This window comes from Anopheles bellator, chromosome 1, assembly GCF_943735745.2.
Source record: "Anopheles bellator chromosome 1, idAnoBellAS_SP24_06.2, whole genome shotgun sequence".
Classification (NCBI taxonomy): Eukaryota; Metazoa; Arthropoda; class Insecta; order Diptera; family Culicidae; genus Anopheles; species Anopheles bellator.
Window position 1 is genome coordinate 11,518,800 of NC_071285.1, and position 22,505 is coordinate 11,541,304.

Here is a 22,505-nt window from a genome sequence, read left to right on the forward strand (position 1 = left end):
CCCCATTTGCCTTCCCAGTGCAACCGGTGACCCTCAACAACCCACGAAGCCCAAGGTTTCTCTGGCCCCCCTGACCCGTCTGTTTTTACATCCAATCCTCTCTCTCTCTTTCTCTCTCGCTCTCTGTGCTCTCTTTCGATTCATCCGTTTAGCTTCGCTCGTGGCTCCGCTCTTCACTTCAGTAACATCAATTATGGTTTTATGACCGATATGTGCCCGGTCCGCTTTTCTTTACGTACAGCAGCATCAGCACCATTCGCCGATCGGTCTAGGTCCTGGTGTGTAACGCATCCACTGCAGGAATCGTTTCCCTCTCTCTCCCTTTCTAACTTTATCTGCCCATGGTAGGCTGGTTGATTGAAAATTTCCCCGTTTTCACCAGACAGCCTGACGATGACGGGAGTCGGGATGATCCCACCGAGGTTCGCCGTCCCACGAGTGTGTCGGAGTGTCTGGGTGTGAGCGAGGATGTTTTGTTTTAAATAAATTTTCATCCACCATTTCACCGAAAGCGTGCGCCATGAGCACGGTCGATGCGACGGTGGCGGCGGTTGGCTGATGAGATACTAATGGATGAATCATTAGATGCAAAGATACGATGCTAGGAGCCCTGGCGCGATGGCCGCGTCCTCTATTTGTGCAAACGTTCCCCGCAGGCAACAGCAGCGCCCGCAGCTGTTCAGCACTTATCTTAAAGGGCTGCACGATTATAAGTCATAAAGTTTCCGATGGAGTAACCCATTAAAGCACACGCCACTGGCGGGGTTGCGGGATTCGCATTAAAATTATTTGCACTTTCGGGTACCTGCCACATGCACTCTCTCTCTCTTTCTGATTTAATGTTGGCCTGCTTTTAGGAAAGTATTTGGATAGAATGGTTATGAAACCATTGCTTGCTTTGGAACCTCTCTAATTAACCCACGGCTGGGGCTATTCGTTCCACATGGCACCGTAAATATGTCGGAGGAGTTACGAGGACTCTTTCGCTTTCAGAAGTAACGCAAAATGGGCGATTTTACAAAGCGCCAAAGCCACTACATCAAACGGAGTGGCTACGAGCTATGTAACCAATTTAAACCGAGCCGCTCGTTGCATACCATAAATGATCAAAATTGTGCGGCAACGAGTGTGACTTAACTATATGATTACAACTTCAGTCACACATGTTAAAAACTTAATTTAAAAAATATTGCTGTGTGCATTTATGGAACATTTGCTGCTTCCGGCAGTAATTTGGAAAAAATTATCACTATTCCATTCCAGGTCGAGACTATTTTAAACAACATTTAAACTCCGCACAAAAAGTTCCATTTGCATCAAACGTACTCGGTTGCGGTCGACACCCAGTTTGTTATTGGGCTGTTTTCTAACTAAAATCGATCGTTTAGGACGCAACTAACGACACGTAGCCCAAAATACACCCACACCCAACCCGTGTGTGCCTAAGCCACACGGGTTTGCCCGTGTCCTTTCAGCTTTGGGTGTAATGTTGCGAGAAACCCCGTGGAGCAGCACCAACCGAGCACCGGAGCCAAAGCATTGCAAAGCCACCAGAAGCCGAGCGACATGCGAAGGACATTCGTCGTCAAGGCAAAGCGAAACGGAACGGAACCGAACCGAACATGATACGATAATCGATTCAATTGCCCACACGGGGATCGGCTGGCCCGCTGGCTAGCTGGCTGGCTGGGTTGCTTGTGGGCCAAGTTCAACCATTTTTCTGTCATTTCGAAGATTGATTTAGACATTTCGGCCCTGGCCGGGGCACCGCCCAGAAACCAGTTGAAATCACTTTGCGTGAGTTATTCGACGATTCGCGCATGTGAAGCATGGATTTTCACCCACAAACCGACTGCTGGGCTGAGCAGAAACCACAACACCTTCCGAATATCATTTAAAATAAACCGGCTCCAGGAAACCATCCGGTGCGCCATTGTTTAGAGTGAGTAATGTTTTCCTCCCCGATGGGTCCTCCGATGTTGCGCGGATCGATTCAGGGTCAGCGCAGCTCGGGACCCTGGCACGTTGTCCGAACACGCTACGAGGGGTAGCAGAAGGCGCGGCCACCGCGTAGGACTGCGTCAACATAAACCCATACGCTGTATTGGGGTAGTGAAATTGTAAAACAAGTTTATGAGATCGCATTTTGTACGGTCCCCGCGCCGTACAGCGTTCGGAAGATCCTTTCCGAAGGAATCAAACGAAGGGTTTCAAAAATAAAAGGACCAAACACTATTGTTTTTAAAAATCCGCAATCTGTTTCCATCTCTTAACAACAGTGCCAAAAGATCAACAAACGTTTACACAAAATTTCGGTTATCTTTCGTTGTGAATTTCGCATCAAAAAAAAGTACGCAACACGCTGACATGTGAAATAACGTTTCTTTCTCAAAATTGATTCAATTCCACACGAAACAGAACGGTGGCAAGGGACCAGGGACCGTTTGATCGCCATACCGTAACTGATAAATGAAGTTAAAATAACGTTCGCTCCGCTCAGGAGGGCCACGTTGTTGATCCCTGCGGTGATAAATTGGCAAGGAATTTTAAATGAGACTCAAACTCAAACACTCCCAACCAACCACACATGCTGGTGGTGGTAGCGCCGGTGCTGCTGAATGTTTTATTTCGCTCGTTCCATTGTTCGCATTCGTCCGTCCGGTTCGTTACAATCATTGTGTGCCGACACACTGACTCCCAGTACAGAGTAACGGCGCGAAAACGGATTAAGAAGCTGCGACATGATCATTTCCATCCGTGCCCACTTTCGGCGCCTTTTAAAGCGGTCTTTCTGAGCCGCACAAGAGGAGGACAAACACCACGACAAAACCTACTTTACAAGTTGCGGCGCACTGTGTTTGTGCACCCAAGTTTGACCAACTTCGTCGCACCAACAGAGAACTCCAACCCAAGCGAGCCAAGCAACTCCGTGTAGGGCCGCGTTGCTTTTGGCCATTTTTTCATCCTCTTTTGCTCCGGAACCCCGTTAAATCAACTCGTGAATGTGGGAAGAAAATAAGGCCCCGAGCCGAGAGAGCCGCGGGTCAATGTTATCACCGAACCGTCATCGAATTGACGTCGAAAAGTCAGCAACTTTCGCCGGAACGCAAACGTTCCGGGCGAAACTTCTACGGTGAGTGAAAAGCACTTGACCTAGTTGTGTCGCTGTGATGACGGAGCCCGTCGGAATCGGAGCACCCCCAAACACCCCGCACTGATTCGTTTGAAGTAACGCGCGTTAGTGGCTGTGTGTCATTCGTACTACATCGAAAACTCGTGTCTCACAAGCTACCAGGCGCCTCCACCGAATGACAGGATTTCGAAATCAGATTTTTATCATTGCCTCCTTTCGGAATGATATCAACTATTGATGGAGAATTTAATAACACCCGGGAGAGTTTGCCGTTTCTTACAAAAGATGTCCATAAAAGTCCATTCCAACAAGCCCGCGCAGTGACTGGTTTTGGTAACTTCAAATCCAAATCTAAGTTCCTTAACCCACACAGAGTCGTAGAAACAGATTTTCACCTCAATTCAAATGTTCTTCGGGATCGGGACAGAAGAAATCTACCTGCCCCCGGGGTAAAGTTCTTCCACAATGCGCTACACGGAACGGAAGGATAGAATTAAAATCAGTCCCTTAGTGGGGTATCCCGTCCCCTCCGAGTGACGGATGTGTGGGAAAATCAGCTGAAAGCAGCATCCGGAGGAGCTGGCCGGCGGAACGATCGATTTTCGGGAATGAAAACCTTCATCACCATCGAAAGGGGAGCCTTCCTGCCTGTTTGCCGACTCAGCGATAAACAGCCACCCTTCTCAATCTTCCCTTCCTCGGTCCGAACTAACCGAATCCTTTTCTTACAACATCCGTCTTTCTTTCACGAGGTCCAAAAACTGACGCTGAAAACTGATTCGCTCAAAGATACCCACGTCCGAAGAAAACTCTTCGATTGATTTTGAAACGTTTTGCCCCAAAAAAAAAACCTTAAACAACAGCGAACGACGGCCCGTTTTAGCCTAACGTGTGCGTGCATTCGACGGGGGGCGAGATGTGTTTATCATTCGGCCATCTAATCGTACCGTATTTCGGGGTAAATCGTATCAATCACAACGGGATCTCGACGAACGAAAACGACCGTAGGTAGGTGTGTTTACTCTGTGCCGATTTATGATTGGTTTTCGGTCGTCGGTTCGCATTTGCATTCTGTTTAGATAAAAATTGACATTTTGTTTTTCCAACACAGAGGAACCAGTGAAAATGGGCCGATGGTTTTGGTGGGGTGGAAAATTTCCTTCAGCCTGTTGATTGGTAATTCGCATCGTTTACGCTTTATGTCACGCAATCGGCAAACCCTTGTCAATTGAAATAAATGTCAGTGATTTGAATTTACCCACTGTCAATCACGCACTCACTTACGACCATTCGTGGCGCCGCGGTTTATGCAAACATATTTGCGGGCCGTGGGTGTGATAATTTATTTAAGGTAAAGGAACCATCTCCGTTACAGCACAGCCCAAAAAACCCACAAAACGCCAATAGTATTGTCACTTCCCCCAATATACACACAAAACCTCAATCAGTTCATTTGGTGTGGGTCGCTCCGCTTGGGTGATTGGAAATATTGGGGATTTGTAGGGCACACCGCGAGCAGCACAAACACACAGCATCGTCACTCATTAAATATTTTATGTGTGTTTAATTCAGCGCACCAATGTGTGATTTTTCTTTGGGGCCCGGAAACTGTACCACCATTACTGCTGCTGCTGCTCCCACCAACCGGGCACAAAACCAATAAAAACAGATTCTCGGCGCATTTCCATTTCGAAACCACACACGCGGCTGTCGCTAAAAACTTTAGACCACAAACGCCCCCGGGAAGCATTGCCCTGCTGTGTGAAAATAATCACCCATCAATATTAACACATCGAGTCCCTCCCGTGGGGATTGGTGACGGTGGGCCACCCTGCGAGGGGGCTTCACCCAAATGAATCATTCATCATCTAATTCACGATTCAATTTCACGCACTTCCAAACAAACAACTCCGACCTAGAGCCGTAGAGTTAAAGCCCCGGCGTCCGGGGAAATCCCTGTCGCCGGGATGGGTCGTCCTCGAACTAATTCCTCCTCACCACCGAGCGGGGCGGAGTGGAGTGGCGGCCGAGTAGGCCGCTGTCATTTTCAGCCCGTTAAATCAGCCCTAGCCCAAGAGTACCCCCGAGTCCCGATAGATGTCCTTTTTTCGACATGGCCCAGTGATATTTTAGTAGGTCCAGAAGGGGCCAGCCAGCCTGCGAGCCAAATCGACCCGAATGAGTAGCTTCTACAACAGACCGGACGAGAGCTTTGCGGCGTGCATTATATTCATTCGAGTACTCTGCTCCGCATGAGCTGTCACCGAAGGGACACACGACGACACGCGGGGCGTCCCAAAATACGATTTACGGCGGAGCGAATCAACGGCAGATTACTGGTAGGGATTTTATTCGAAACTCCACCAAACGGGTCACCGCAAAACTCAGCGCCACACAGAGCGCGAACAATTAGGATACGGTCCTCGATTTAAAGTTGGGAGTTTGGGAAAAAAGATACGTCCCCCAAAAAAAAAAGGAGTTCTAATTCCTTCGAATTCAGCAACAAAAACAGCGGGTGACCGCCTCACACCGAAAGACTCATCCGATGGGTAACCATCATATATCTCTTCGGTAGAAAGTTAGTTAATAAAGTTCAAAATTAATAACCCTTTGCCCGGCGTGCGGTTGCCCGGGCCCCTGCGGAAGCTAGGCATGGAGCAGTGGAGCTCCCCCAGCGCCCCAAAGGTTTATTTAATTTCTCCGAGGCCCGCCTGTGGTTAAAATGAAATTCTGTCCGCCCAAAGCATAAAAAACGTAGTACGAAACTCACAGAGGACGGGTGTGGCGTCACAAGAAACCACAAAAATCGGAAAGACGGCGTGACGGGGACGGTGTTAGACGCTAAGCTCCGCACCGCCAAAAGTAACCTTGGCAGCGGCAGCAACCGGAGCGTAGCGAAACATCGTATGCCGCCCCGCAAAAATGGGCGGTTGGTGGTTTTTCGGGTGAACAGAAAGTTTGCTTTCCAACATCTTCACGGCGCGCGGTATGGCGACGACCGTAGAACGGGCAGTAGACAGCCAGCCAGACATAAGTTTAGAATTTTTGCGGACCACACAACGAAAATAAAAGACTGGGGCGTAAAACAAAGTGGAAAACTGGGAAGGATAGCACCCGCTAGCCTCAGCCTGGGTGGGTCCACCAGCCACAGGAGAAAGTTTTCATACTTTCCTTTTGGGGTGAACGAAATAAAAAAGCAAACCCACCCGGGAGGAGATCTTTCGGCGAAAGCTCTCCACGTTTCAACTCTCTCTCTCTCTCTCTGTCTTCCTCTTTTTATCATGTCTCCAGTGTGCGTATGTGTGCGAAAGTAGAATAAAATTCGAGTTCTGGCTCCGAACTCCAGCCCAGGCCACCGGTGGGGCGGGCCTAAATCCTTACGAGAAGCAACCGCAATTCCCACGAATCACTCACCCACAGCTGTCAGCCACCGCCAATTGAGAACTAGGAAGTGTCCATAAGTTTCCCCGTGCCCTTTCGCTATGACGAGGCCTCGGCAAAAAAGTTCAGCATTTGCCACCGAAACCGATTGACCCTTTTTGCGCCGACGGACCACGACCGGGACCGGGTGGTCGCTGGGCGTCGAATGACATTTTCCGGCTAAACCTGTTCGCCTTCGACGAAGGAGGTTAAGGTTCAGCTTAACCAAGCCATAAGGTCAAACGCTGACCTTCATTGCCACAGTAAGTAGTGCCCTGCATTTGCATTGCCGTTTTTCCTTCCTTTTTTTTGCTTCGAGGTCCTTTTTCCGCTAGAAAGCAATCCATGCGGAAAATGTAGGTTCCCTTTGCCGATAACAGCCGGGATAATGCGGTCAAATGGTTTTTGGTTTGTGTGTCTTTTGCTTTGGGGAAAATGCGTTCCAGGAACGGCACCCCAGCCAAGGATGACTGATGACAAGCGATAATCCGTAAGCGACCAATTAAAAGCAACCTTTTAACACTTAACGCCAAACACACACTCTCGGAATTCGTGTGGATGTGGCGGAATGAAGTTTCTTGAAAGAAGGCGCAACTGGCTCGCCCTGTCACTTATCGTTCTCCATCCGGGACATGGGCACAGTTTCATAACGAGACCTGCCGCGCCATTAGAGGGCGAGCGTTTTGGTGTGTACATAAGCAAAGCGGCGAGAGCTTCTCGGCGTTTATTAAGAGGGCTCTTCTTCGCCGAAACCCACTTGCGGTCGTCTTTCGGCCGAAAGCACAACAAAAAGTTTATCTGTTATTTTTTGGTCCATTTCCTTTTTTTGGGCTGTGCACTACCACACATTTAGCGGCCACGGCAAACACGCAAGGACACGTTGCTGGTGTCTCCAAAGATCCACCACCGACTGTTGCTGTACGCCATCCAACTCTGCGTGCCGTCGTGCCCGAGGAAGCGAACGGAACTAATTTCCGGTTCGCATAGTGCCGGTTTCGTTAAATCCTTCACCGGAACCAACAGCCCGGGCTACTGATGGTGTGCTGTGCTACCTCACCCATGCCGCTTTTGGTGTTCTTTCAATAAGTCACCCTACGAAGAGGGGAAAAAATACTGCAACACTGTGTGGATACAATACTCCAACAATGCACCAGGACAGCGACAAAAGATTGAAGGCCAAACATCCAAACACGCGGATGGGGCACCCCGTGGCGGCTTTCGGTCCGGAGTTTCGATTGTTTCACCCGTGCCCAGCGGCGCCCGATTTTGTGATATAACATCCGTTCTATCGTGGTGACTTTGAATCCTTTTTGGGGAAAACCTCAAATCAATAAAACATTTATGGTAACCAGCGAAAAAGAGATTTGTTAGTAACAATAGTAAACGAGTACCAATTCTTTGAGTGATAGACGAACGAGAACCCAAAACTAGGGGGCCTCGTAACAGCTGTCCAACGTTAAGCCAGGCTCTGGCATAAAGAACCGCAAAGTCGATTTGAAGCGCGCCCAAATTATCACATTAACTCTGAAGGGTCTATGCTTCGAAAAGTGTTGAACGGGCCAAGAAGGCCGACGGACACGATATGTGGGTCCCAAATAAGGACACTAAATCCTTGCGCTATAGTACGTTATCGGCATGAGTTCTTATTTTCAGCTTTACGATCTTTCTCTCTCTCTCTTTCTCTCTCTCACTGTTTTCCGCGCTCTCTCTCATACGCACACACAGGCACGCATGCACATGGTTCGATTTTGACAGGTCACACGGCACCACACCCCAACCACACACCACACGAGGGGAACCAGAGCGCAGAGTAGAGCAGAGCACGCGAGGCGCTGCTGCAGAGAGGCTGCAGCAAAAACGGCCGCGAAAATTCGCCTTCTTCGTCCTTTCGTTTTCGTGTGCCTTCACCCACAAACACACTAACAAGTCACGCTCTCACGTTCTCTTCCTTTCTCGCTCTCTGTCTCGGTCTCTTTCCGTTTCCCCGTGCCCGGACACACGCGTGAACACCCGTTTTCCCGGGACCGTGCGTAACTCGTGCGGAATTCCCGGACCAAACACTACGCACCGACCGAACGGACCGAACCGAGGCGCCAGCAGTCCTTCTCACGGCATATCGGGCACTAGGGGGCACTTGCTGGTTCCCGAAACTGCGGCACATCCCATACACAGCCCATCTGGGGGGGCCACTTTGATTGTTTTTCCGCAGCCAAGCAGCGGAACGGTGGCGGCTTTTGGGGAACGTTTTGACAGCACTCGCCACTGTGGGAAGATGACCAAAGCTGAGTTTGAGGCGAGAAGCCAAAAACGCCACCGTGGTAGACACACAAACTCACACCACTACGCAGATTGTCACGTACCAGCACGCGGTTTGAAATGGAAATCACATTTTCACCTACCGCCGCCGCGATGGAGAATTGGAGTGGGCTTTGGGCCGCGTGAGCTGGAAGATACCGACGGGAAGCGCAATGTGGGACCAAGGAAGAAGATGACGGATATCGGTGGTGCAGGCTGCTGGCTTGGGACCTGTATTCTTCGTCTGGCTGACTGGCTGACTGACTGAGGATCCACGGTATTGACAACTGCCCCGAGACTGTGTCGCTGAGAGACTGACTGCCTGAAGCTTTTTCTGGACTTCACGCGACCGCACGCACCGCACACATACGCTCTGAGCAGCGTTGCGAACACACTGTTATTGGTGAGCGAGCTGTGAGTGTGTTTGTAAGTGAGTGAGTTAGCCCTGTGTAAGCTTCAAATCCTTTTCACCCCGAGAGCAAGAGAGCGAGAAAGTGAAATCCACGCAACACACCGGGAAAGGATATATGAGAACCGATGCGATGCTTAGTTACAGCACCGGCCACCGTTCGGCAGCACCGGCGATATTCTCTCGATTGCCTCGCTGAGCGAAGGAGAGCTCTGCGCAGTAGCAGGAGTATAGAGTTAATTGAAAGCTTTTCTAGCTCTCCCAAAAGCAACTCGATCGCTTACTCTCTCGCTCCATTTCGCTCTCTCGCTCTGACACCCTGCCAACTTTGACAACACAGCTGTCCACACAGCGCAAACCACGGTGTGCCGCTTGCCAACTGTCACTTTGGAGCGTAACTGCAAACTACGTCACATGCCTTGGCTGGTGGTGTTAGTGTAAATGGGCACCCCCGACGGGTGCACCACTGCGACAACACAGAGCTACCATCGAAATGTATGATCTCACACAGCGGGAGCTTCCGAATGACAGCACACGACTAATGCCGATGCCAAGGAGCGCCCACCCAAACGCAGGGTAAGCTTTACACTTTACGCACGATGACAATGAGGCTCAAGTGGTTGATTTCCGGGACCAACCGTGGGCACACTGCGAGCAACCTTTAAAAGAGCTTTATTTTAACGAGTGAAACTCAGAGAAAACCAAATAATAAAATAGGAAACAATTTTAACGATAGTGAAATAATGGAAGCATATAATAATTTAAAAAAATGGTAACAAAACAATTGTTGAAAGATAGAAGACAGTGAAATAATTAGAGTAAAGATATAGTAGCGTCATAATAGGACAAGGGCATGGCTGAACCCACACATAAACAACAGTAATTCTTCGAACATTTGTTTTGAATTGTAAGAAAGATAAAGGAGAAAATATTACTGTTTTTTTATGAAACTATTAGCAAGTTTGTACAGATTTTGCTTGAGCACAGACAAACAGACTACTAAAGTACATACTTTAGCACAGACTTTACTGAAGCTTTATGTAAAAAGAAGTCACTTAACAAACATTTGCTCGCGACAGGAGTCATTACAACCAACGAACCGTTACAAGTTGATACAATTCCGAGATACATTGTTTCACACTGTCAAGTGCCGCCAGGCCCCGCTACACATTCCACAAGGGACGATGTAATGACGAAGGGTGGAGCAAAAAAAGAAGCACATTTAATTTATTACCTCAAGTTTTGTGCCATCAAAATTACCATCTCTCAACGAGCCACCACCAGCCACTCATCGCCCTTGGAAGGTAGGAAGACGGGCACATTTAATGATCATTATATTTTTGTGAACAGCGCCAAGAATGTGTGTCATGCTCTTAAGCTCGTAATTTGTGTGGAATGTGGACCACATATGTGCCGGCGGCATGTGCATCAAGAACCTTGAGACAGACACGCACGGCACGCCTGCCTGCTGGCAATAAATCAAACAATCGTGCGCCGTGTCTTCGTTGCTCCGGTCGGAAGAAACGAGCTCGTCTTCTTCGCTAAACCACAGACCATATTTTACCCCTCCCGAGTCGGCCTGCGGTTTACTCCCAAGGGTAGACTTATAATCTGATTTAAATGAACCGAGACGCACATCGTTTGTCTCCGTCTGGTTGCTGGCTCGACTCCCGTAGTGATACAACTGCATACATAGTGGAAGCCCCACCAGGACCCCACCATAATAGAGACTCGATCACATTTTCTCACGTGCATTGGCGCTCCTGCACCGAGAATTATCGTTAAAGTAAACTAAATCCAGATACTGTGAACGAAATAGAGTCCAGCGTAAGCCGGCTCCCGAAGGATTCGGAAAGCACGGATCAGCAGCGCTAAACAAACCGCAATAAAAGTTTCCTCTTTTTTTTGGCACAAGAACCAAGGACGGCGACGACTCTGGTCGCTTCACAGGGCAGACGCCCGGGGAAAAGGCGGTTCGATAATTGTTCTGTCAATACCTTTGAGATCCAATCAAATATCGCACGCCGTTCGATTCCGCATCGCGTCTAAAGTCTCGGAACCGACTTGGCGTTCCTTCTTTATCCCCCTGGTTTGACGTTGAATCTCAATCTGGAGCTAAGAAAGAGAGAGATGGCGACCGCTGGCCGTGGTCAAAATCTGGCGTAACATTTAGACGTTTTGGCTCACCGTAACGGAGTCGGAGTGCGCCAAGTTTTTTAATCAAATGGCTTTATAGCAAAACTTTCGCTGCCATCGGCGCCGCTACTCCGGTTGAACCTCGGCGCAGTGGCCAGAGCAATTGTTTCAATCGCCAAAAATCCCCGGACGCACTTGGAGCAGGCCCGGGGAATGCTACACAATTTTTGGGCTAGAATCGGGGCTTTCGTTGTTCCGTCTTCTGTTTTTCCTTTCTTGGCTGCAACTTGTTATCTTGAAAGGAAAGAATGTAACTGTCATGAACCTTCTCCGACGCCGCCGCTGCCGCCGTGGACAAAGCCAAACAGGGAAGCACTTGGAAAAGTGCCGGACAAACTATTTTACCCATCCAGCGATTTGCGTCCCCGCACAACTGCCAGTTGAACTTTTAATTTCTCGCTTCCGTTGCTTTCTTGCTGTGTTCCCGATTTTTCGCAACTATGCTGCAGAGGATTGCACGCAGGACCGAGGGAAACGTCCACTTCCGCTCCCCAGATGAAATTGTTTGCAAGGACGACGGACAGTTTGCGAGTTTCAACTGTCTCAACGTTTCGTGCACGCACAGGTACTAACCAGAAGTTACCCGACAGAGTCAGAGTTGCCGCCCTCCGGCTAAAGAGAGCGAATGACATTATTCACGTGCCGGAAAGAAAGTAATCTTTCTGTCCCTCATCCTTCCCGCCGGTGCCACGGATGTCACCCACTTGCAAAACATTAATCTTAATTTGCTACAATTAGTCAAATTATGCAGCAGTTGCATTCGAGCAACATTTGACGAAGAAGTTAACAGTCTGTCCCACTAAAGCACAACTAATAAATAGACGTTCAACGAGAACCCATACAAAGAGAGAGAGAGAGAGAGAGTAAGAGACAGCAGAATGATCACAGTACGTGCAGGAACTCTTCCTGTAGAATTCTTCCGAACGTTGGAAACCAAAATTATTAACTTTCATTTCACGTCAACTACCAGGCGCCTCCATCGGACAAAGAAAATTCCACCAGCTACTAGGCGCCTCCATTGAAACGCTTGGTCGGTTGCGGACCATTTGTTAAATCTCATTTGCAGCCATTGTAACGCGCAGCGGGAGGTCCGGCATAATGAAGCTTGAAAGTGGCCCTTTTACGGCGGCGAAGATACTTACAAACTAGCGCGCTACTGGATAATAAGGTGATACCGAGCGTACGATTTAATCATTCGTAACCTGTAGCCTGTGCACTTACCTGTAACGAAAGCATAGAAAAAAGAAAGAGACAAGCATTAGCACTGATGGAGCTGTAACGAACCAAGGTAAGCTTTGTTTCATTTATCTGACCGGAGGAGGGCCATAAAGTTCGAAGCCCGAATGACGATATAATTTCATTGGTTCGCCTGTGAATCATTCTTCTGGCGCCTTCGCGGAAAACTCGTAAAATCACACGAACGTTATCTTCAACAATAAAACGGATTCTTATTTTATGAGCCAGATTACGCTGTGAAGTTTTGATAAGATATTGTTGTGCGTTTCATCAAACACAACGTTCCATTTGTATCACCCATCTTTTCAACAACTTGGGTTGATTGAATTAGATAAAAGGCCCGAAATAAGTAAATATTTCTTTTTGTCATCCAAAAAAGTATGTCAAACATAAATGGATGCCTAATTTCAGCTACTGGTCGGTTGTGTCCTCCAACTTGACCATACTCACATCGTACAAACCCTCCACAGTCAAGTCCGGCTCGCATTAAAAGGCACAGCCATCAAATCAAAGCTAAACCCCTGTTTCGCAAAGGTGTTACGCCACTGAAAGAAGCAAATCCACCTGCGAACTCACACGCGGTAGAAGTTCATAAAAATATCCATATTTTGCGTGGGCCAGAAACCCGCTACTTCGCAACACCAACACCAAAATCGCACCGGACAGATTATGTCATGTATTCCGATCATAAATTACCGTTTATGGCGCGTACGTGGTCATTTCAGGTTGTCGACTGTCTCTCGAACCGAATGGAACCACGCGCCGGATCGAAAAGCCCAAAGTAAAGGAACCCTTGCCCATGCCTATCGGCCGCGTGCGTAAGGTCGAATATCTCAAAGGCCCCCTTTCGATGGTAATGCTGATGATGATGACGGTCGGTTACGGTTGCCTTAACCTGTGGCGAAAAAAGCCACCGGCCGGTGGGGATGGCTAGCGTCTACGTCCTTGAACGGACAAATGTAAATCGAACGAAGGACACGCCACCACCTCACCACCGCACGGGAACGCAAATTCTACTCCTAAAAGGCGCTCAATTCGCAAAGCATGACGAAGTCACGCCGAGGGCGTGCGCACGTTGAAATTAAGGAATTTGACTTTCAACTCTCTTTCTCGGTCCCGGGGTCCCGGCATTGCAGTGGGCAACCAACGGCGGACACGGAATGGGCTTCCTGCTGTGAAACACGAAAAAATGTATATAATCGAAAGGCCGCCGACCGCGGCCACGGAAGGAAGTCCGGTTGTTCAATAAATTCTTCCTCGGCACTCGGCACTTAGCTCTACGTTTTGTGGAAAGCCGACCACCCGCGGGGCTTGGTTCCGTTGGCCATAAGAAATGTTGAAGACAACATTAGTGAGCATCCAGGTCGCCCACCACAGGATCAGTGGGATCGGTCGGGCAGTTTGCTGTCGCTTTTTGGCACGTTCGTTCGGCTCACCGTCTCGTGTCGTGCGACAAACTATTTAACACGCCACCGACATCCTCTCAGAGTGTTGACTTGATTTTTGGTGCATCACGTACACGCTGATGGAATCCAGCCAGCCGAAGGGTTGTCCAAATAGTGAGTGCCACTAAAACGAGCCATCATCATCGCGGGTTGCACCTCTACACAGCTCGACTAACGACTCTCGATGAAAGCGAAGAAAAGCGAAACTAAGCTCCTCCCGTGCTCGACGTGGTCCTAGAGGTGCGCCAGAGAAAAAACAACGAAGCAGAGAGGCGGCCGTAGAAAAATCAAAGGACCCAAGGAACGTGTGGCATGACGATAAGCACTTTGGTTTGGACTCACGCAACGGGACACACCCACGGTCGTTGTTAAAAGAGGAACGAGATTTACGTTTTATGTTGATTAGAACGGACGAACAAATAACAGGTAATTAGCGTGGATTTCTGTAGAATGAATAACGATGCCCAAAATGAAGAAATCATCTCCATCAGTCCAGTTAGTAAGTTTCCATTTAAGATAAAATGTAGAACCCTCTTGAAGTAAATCTAATCCATGTTAAGTTTATCATGGATGGACCGAAATCCCCAAAAGCTTAAAATAACTAACGGAAGCTTCCTTTTCTATTATCACCGTACCAATTTATCGCCTCGCTAAACTGTCCCGTAGAGAAAAACTTGCAAAGCCGAAGGCGAATTAAGCGTAAAACAGCATTAATTCACTTGTGATACATCAACCGGCGGCCGGGGCCTAAATAATTCCCCATTTTCATCGGCAACCTGCGCAACGGACAACGGCGCGCGTTTCACTGCGGCGGGCACCCATCGAGACTTCCGGCGGCAACCGGCGGCCACCATAAAGTGAAGCAAAGGCAAAGGAGAAACTGGAGAAAAATCGAAGAAAAAATCTCCATAAGCCTTCCGCAGCGGCAGCGCGGCTGTGGAAGCGGAAATTCAAACACGCTCACGAATACTAATATTTGTGCGGAAAATTAAGTCCCTAGCGAGGCCCCCCTCCGACCGACCCGACCGACGACGGCGTCTAGGGTCGACCTCTTTCTTCCTGCACGGTGGCGCTGTTGCCACACAGTTGCAGTAGGAGCCGCGCCGACGGCCGGGTTGACTCGGGACTCGGGCAACCGGAGCTCGGAAAATGCAGCACACACAGGAAAAAGCCGGGGACGGTAAAATGATAAATTTATTTTCCTTATGCCTTGCGGGACACTGCACTGCAAAGGAAGGCCCTGGCAGATAAGCGACCCTGAAGCGGAGAACCTGCGGCAAAGGATGACTTTCTGGATCTCCCGTTTTTTGCCCTTTTTTCCCCCAACACGCGCGGTGCTGCGCAGAGATATCTCTCGCTGGCCGCTGGCTATCCGTTTCCGTTAAAGCAAATAAATAAATCGAAGAATGGGTTTTCCGACCGAGGCCGAGGTGAAAATCCGGTGCCTTTCACGCGAGAGCGTTTTTGCTGGCTGCAGCTTAAATTGAAAAAAAACGAACCAAATACAGCGAAGCCATCTCTAAAGAAAGGGATTCATTGGTGCCCAACAAAACAGAGCCCAACCCGGGAGGAGCCCCAATCATATTCGATCGAGTGCAATATTTTCCAACAATTTGTGTCTGTGCTTCCATTTTTGATTTCGCATTTCCGGCTGCCTCTGCTGCTGCTGCTGCTGCTGCTGCTGTTCCTGCGTTGTCGGTTCCCGGAAACGGGAACACTTTACAACGCCCACGGGATCGCTGGTGGCCACCTGTCCACTGCCACTGGTTCTGGTCGGGCAATTTGGGAGAGGCAAGTGATTCATTTTTATTTTCCCATTTTCACTTCGGAAAAATATTCGTGCAAAGTGTTTGCTGCTGCCATGTTTCACAAAACGATTTCCCACCAGTCGCGGGGATTGGGGAGGGTATTTTCCCGTAGCTTTCCCTCGATCGCATGGCTTCGTTTGTTTGCCCGTGCCAAGCTTCGAACGCTCGGCCACATCTGCTACGTCTGTTCCCACCGTAACTCTCTCGCATCTGGAAGCGAGCGACGATTCCGGGCCGCTTTTGTTTTTTTTGTTCCACTTTACACTCTGCTTACCGGTTGTGGGAAAGTTGAAAATCTCTGAAAATCCCTGCCGGGAAAGGCAATCATGGGATGGCAGCAGGACACCTAACAAAGGAACCGCATCCGCAGGAGAGATGCTATCGGAGGGGGAAACCGATCCCAAAAGCGAGGGTCAACACAAGAACAGAGTGGAGAGCGGAACCTAAAATTTTGACCGACCGGATGTGTAGCATTTGCGTTTCCGGTGCAATCGACGTTGACCTTGTGGGCTTCCGGTCTCGGGAACGGCAAAAAAAACCTAGGCCAATACGAAAAGCCCGTTTTAGCTTTCCGTGGCCGCATATTTGGCAAATCGAACGGGTCGGTCGATCGACGTTCGTTTTGGGTGCATTATTGTTGTTTTTGGCCAAACAATTCGAAGTGAGAACTATAGCATCAGCCCCTGAGGATATTTCTCTACGTGTCACCGCTTACCGAGGAGCACGCTCCAGAACAAATAGACGGCGGGCTCCTTTCGTACACCACAAGCGACAGGGTGCAAACGGCCAACTTTTGAAGCTGAGGGACGTCGGTGCGAAAAGTACTCTGAATCCGGCAGGATAAGCAACAGAGACCCTGGAACTGTTGTCACCCTTCGAAGTCAAGGGAAGAAAATGATTGCGAAAAACCTGCATACCCTCCGGGCGTGCACAACTTTCGAAACATTATTCGTACTATTCGTGCTCGAATCCCAATGGATTACGGATTGTTTCACAATATTATTTTTTTCTATCTGCTTCCCGGTGGATCTGCCATTCATAGATGCCGAAAAGGCCTGTAACTATTCTCCCACGAGAAGAACCTGTGATAAGTCTGTCTCTCTACCTCGTTATTCTACAAGTTAATTTTATTATTATATACCGTTGTTATGCATTGTATACTGTACTTGTTATGTTAAAAACAGGAAGTATTAATTACTTTAAGTACTGATAAATTTGCAAATAACTCTGCAAGCAAATGGATATGGATAATAGAACCGATAAGAACCATTCAACCGGTTCACGTTCCCAGACAGCCTTAGCCAGAAAATTTAAGTAAGTTACGGTTAGAACTTTACCGTGAGCTCAGGAGAAAAAATGAAAATGAGTAAGAACACTCATCCCACGGTGGATGAATATAATTTGGTTAAACTTCATCAAATAAGTTGACTTTCCGCGCATATTTTTGGCCAGAAACCTCCCAACAAATTCATGGATACCACCGGAAATTCAAATTCACGGACCCAGAAATTCACTCATTCATGAAATTTTATTTTGTAAAACAGAAAATGCAGAACGAAAAAGGCAATCATCGGTGAGTCACACACAAAAACATGTAACATGGCAATGCCTGTAACATGGCTAGCCAGGAACCGCAAGAATGAAAAAATGAAACAAAAGGTGAAGAAAAAACCGAGTTCTGCTCGATGTTATCTCGCCTCGACTCGAAGAAAACCCCTCCGTTGGATCCGCAGTGACCGGAACCGAGGAACTCCTTCGTCCGCACAGCCCGACTCGCACCCGAAAATGGACAGCATCCCCCTTAAGCCGGAACGCTGTTCGGACGTCACGAAAACGAAACGAACCAAGAAATTACCAAATGAATTATTTATTTACTTAAGTCCGAAAAGGAACCGTCGAGAAGCCGCACACAGCTACTGTAGCTGATGGGAATGGCGGGAAGTGTTCGACACCAGTCCGGGTGTCCGAGACTTCGAGACTCCCGGAGTCCAGGAGCGTCCGGCGAAAATTACAGGACGGTTCTTTTGCTAGGGCAGCTCTGCTACCGACTGCCATTGTTTTTATCGATTCAAGCATCGAAAAATTGGAGTAATCACTTGCTGTCGGAGTGCTATTGCCGGCAGGCAGGCTCCGATTCTCATGGATGGACGAAAGCTCTTGTGGACAGCCCAACCGGCCGACAGGCCGTGTTGCGCTAGCAATCATCACATAGCAAACACACCAGGCTGGAGCCGGATTGCCCCACGAGAGGGTAAACCAAGGATACAAGGATAAAAGAAGAGAGAGAGAGAGAGAGAGAGACATTTGAATTCAATCTAAGGCATCAGAATTCAGTTTACCGGCTATCGTCGCTTCATTGGGGCATACACGCGCCACAGCTGCCCCGGCTATCTTTTCTTGTAGGTCTGTCTCAACAACTTCCCGGTTCCCAGAGGCCAGGGTATCCGTGGAGAGAGAGACCGTGGCGCGGCTCTTCATCAGCATGCACATGTAAACCGGGGGCAACGGTAAGATAAGCGAAATGAAGGCATCCAATATTTATCAGCCGTAGTCGGTCGAGCTGCCCACCCTTCCTTCCGCGGCAAAGGCAGATTCCTGTTCCCACCCTTTATCGACGAGCACCAACCGGCCGCAGCAGGGCTGGGCCTCCCCCGGTCTCTATTTTAGTATGGGTGCCTTCCAGAAAACAGCTTTCGTTCCCCGACAATTTTCCAACGGATTAGGTGACGACGACAGTGACGATGTCGGAGAGGCTCACCCAAGTGGAGTGTATCCTTGTGTGTGTATTATTGAGCTATTTTTCTTCCTTCTTCTCCTTCAAAAGTCTCGAACTCGGACTCGAAGATGGTGCCCCGCCGGTCGTAGCGGCATCTATCTCCGTGTCCGATTCGCGGAAGGAGGTAGTGACTCTTGTCGAACGAGCTAATACGGTGCAAGGCAATCGAATAGAAAATGCCATGTTTCCGCAATGAGCAAACCCAAGACGGCAGCTGAGAAGCGCCTGCTGCTGCTGCCACCGAGACGGACACCCCCCAGGGGGATGGTTGGCACTTTCGATCGAACCCTGGTGATGGTGACGACGCCGATGATGGTGATGATGATGATGATGAGATGATAATGTAAAGCAAACTATTCTTCCGGCCGGAGAATGGTAGCAGGTAATCGGTGCACACAGGTGCGTTCGATAGTTGCCGGTTGGCGCTGATCGAACGAATCCCGATGAATTCACCCCAGTGCCAGGGCACACAATATGGCAAAGGATGACGGCAGCAGAATTTTATGCTGCCGCCAGCGGAGGGCCGGTCTGTTCAATCACAGTGTGTCACGTTAGAGAAAATGTATTACTATTATTCATCGCCTTCGGCAGCAGCCAACGCTAACCTGAGGCGGTTCCCGGAACGATTCGTAAGTAGTAAGATTATCAAGAAATTCCATTCGGATCCCGAGTGCAATGCAATGCTGTCTACTTTCTTGGAAGCGAAGATACATTTATTGGGAGCTCCAGGAAGAAGCGAAAGGTCCCGCATTTTAATTGGAAAATGAACCTTGAATAAGATACCGACGCCAGGCTATATTTACCTGTCAAATTGGGGCAGGATTCCCGGCGACCTGGCATTAAGTTGCAGCTGCCAACTGAACCGCTCAGTTTGTGCGCTTATCGCGCGCTTAACAACGCTACAACTTTCCACCACCTCTCCGGGCTGGCTTGCAGCTGATGAATTTATCTCCCTTTTTGGTCCGGCCCGCGTTCCCAGTAGCGATCCCCTGCTGTAGTGTTTCGAAAGAGCAACAGTTAAACAGTCCCAAAGGGCGGCGTTCGTGCCTCTGTCGCTTTCATTCAACTTATTCCTCGAGGAAGAAATTTGAATACCACACCGATCTGCTGCTGAAATGCGAAACTTTTCTCGCAACCGAAATGCAGCCCTCGCCAGTCCGCCGTTCGGCACAACAGCAGTGGCAGCCATAATGATAATGGCGCAAAAGCAGTGCCCGCGACTGTCAGTAATTGGTTTAGAAGTATTAACTATTCGCTTACAAACTAATGAATGATTCCAGCTTCCATTCCATCCATTCCAGCTTGTGATTTGATTTAAACCTACGAAGCCAGGGATCGAATTAATTTTAGTTCCTTCGGCATCCCATTGCGAAGCAATTGACCGCCACTGTGTTGCCTGTGCGCAACCAATCCGCTCTAATCCGTTTGCCACCATATCTTGGGGGTCCCGTTTCAGGTGAATGAATCGAGTTAGTGCTTTTCCTCGCCTCGCCGTTTTTGGGGTTCGGAATCGAGAGAAGGAAAACTTTCCACGACTCGGAGACAGTGTAAGAACACCTTGGCATTGATTGTAACCACCCTGGCGGGAAATGTTAACCAGCCAATCAGCTCGAGATATTCGCAAATATCGGATGATCGGCGATGAGTGTTCCTAGGAGCGGCGACTAATGATAGAAAAGGTTGGTTTAATCATTTCCTACCCTGACTCGGTTACTCGGAGACGACCAGAAACCCGTTCCATGATAAGACTTCCCCGAGAAAAATAGAACAAAAATCAAAGTGTAAGCAAACTGCACTCGGCCAAGCCAAAGAAAACGATGCACTTTGTGTTGATTTGTGTTTGCCAAATATTGAAGGTTACACGCTGACCACACGCTGCAGCGTAGTTTTGTGATTTCCGCAACCGCATCCAAAAGAACCGACATTTACATCGTCGTCATGTGGCTGGCCACGTTTTCGTGTCTTTCCCCTTTTTTGAGCGGAAGACCTCATGCTTCCTGCCGCCTGGACGGTGAAACACGTGCCAGCGAAAGCCAACAACAGGCTATCAGCACTGCTGCCTGCTGCCTGGCAAGCAGTGGTTGCGGTTGCACCAGTGAACGTCCCGCTGAAAGTTTAAGCACTTTGAAGCACATCGTCAAGAACGGTAAACGAGGCAAGACATTCGAGTCCTCTCCCCCGCGCAAGGTTCCAAAAACTTCCTGGACATCCACCGATCCTTACTGCCTTACTTTCCACCACCCTCTTTCAACGCCAGCATACGACGCGCGGTCTAGATGCGAATTTGGATATCGCGGCGATAATAACGACGGTGTGGCGAAGTTTACTACTTCCTACGTTACCACCGACGCTGCCGGTCCAGTGTCGGTCTAAGTGTCCTTCCTCCTCCCGACCGAAAGTTGCCTGTTTTGTAAGCGCACCTGCTGGGATGCTGCACACGTGCGCCAACCACAAGAATGGCGATGCAGTAAAGTTCAGTTGTAGGGACGCACAGAACCCGACGATGGGTAATAGCCGGAACCGGCGCTAAAGCCGCTGCCCAAAAAACCACTATCTTCATGGGGTGTCATTAGAGATTTGGGTCGTTAACGTCGTATGGTGAGACTGCGGACCATTGGTCGTGGGCTCCGATACAGGCAGCACGGTACAGTCAATGCGTCTATCCTTCGGTCTGGAACCGTTTGTACGGCATGTAGTCCAGGATAGCCCACCCTATAAGTTCGTAAAACATCGTTAACGTTAGGCTTAAATTAAATCGGCCTAATAAAATCGGAATGGGTATTGATATTTACGATATGGTAATTGATACTTTCGAATTTGAATTTGAATTTGAATTTGAATCTTACCAAAAAAAACATAAAAATAATATTATGTAACACTTCCCCGTGGGCTAAAAAGCACTTTCTTTAAAGAGGAAACCACAACTCAATTGATAAACTGATGCCGCTTCAAACTGAATTGTTATTCTCCAAGCACCGTCGCAACCAGCGTTGCCAAGAAGTGTCACGACATTCGGGAAGCTTGTCTATCGTGACGACTCGTGGGTCGTGATAAGCGAGACAGAGAGTGAGGGGAAAATAAAGTTCAGCTCCCAGTGCAAATGTTACACACCGCAACATTTCGGATCGAAGCGGAAATTCGGTCTACTGTTCAATTCGTCTTCGGGTTCGGGTTGGCTTTTACCCAAACCGAAACTGTCCGCTCAAAGAAGAAAATAAAAGCCAGACATCGGTGAGTGGGTTTGTACACCGGTGGGAAATTATGTAACATCGCATGGCACATGGCACCGATACACCGTTCCTAGGGACCCCACACTCCCACCAACTATCCGCTATCGGCGAAGAACATCTCTTCATCATCACCTCCCACAATGCAATGCGATCCACGGCCACGGCGACTGCAGGTGTGTGCGGGCGCGGGTTTGGAGACATTTGCATACAGAGTGAATTTTTACAGTTCGATGCCGGGATTGGGCCGTGAAGCAAGGCAGCACCTCGAATGCCAAGAACCGACCAGAACCAGAAACGGGGGCACGTCTCGGGAGAAATGTCGTTGTCGCAATGGCAGGTGGGAAAGCGCTCACACAATCCGCCACTGCTGCTGCTGTCGCTGACAGTTCGATGACAGCCTCGAAGAGAGCAAACCGACGACGGCCAACTCCCAGCTGGCCACCAGGTCTCGTAAGACGATTCTCGGCCAACTATGTGCGCGCCCCCGTCGTCCGACCAGCGACAGGACCGAGAACATTTACAATATTAGCTTTGTGGATTTTATCGAAAAGCTTCAC

At 49.0% G+C, this 22,505-nt stretch overlaps 1 protein-coding gene across 1 annotated transcript in view; it reads right to left on the reverse strand.

Annotated features, from left to right (window-relative positions):
• LOC131216328 (atypical protein kinase C) overlaps positions 1 to 22,505 on the reverse strand; it is a 101,399-nt gene that overhangs the window by 73,178 nt on the left and 5,716 nt on the right. The gene's annotated exons all lie outside the window — the stretch shown is intronic.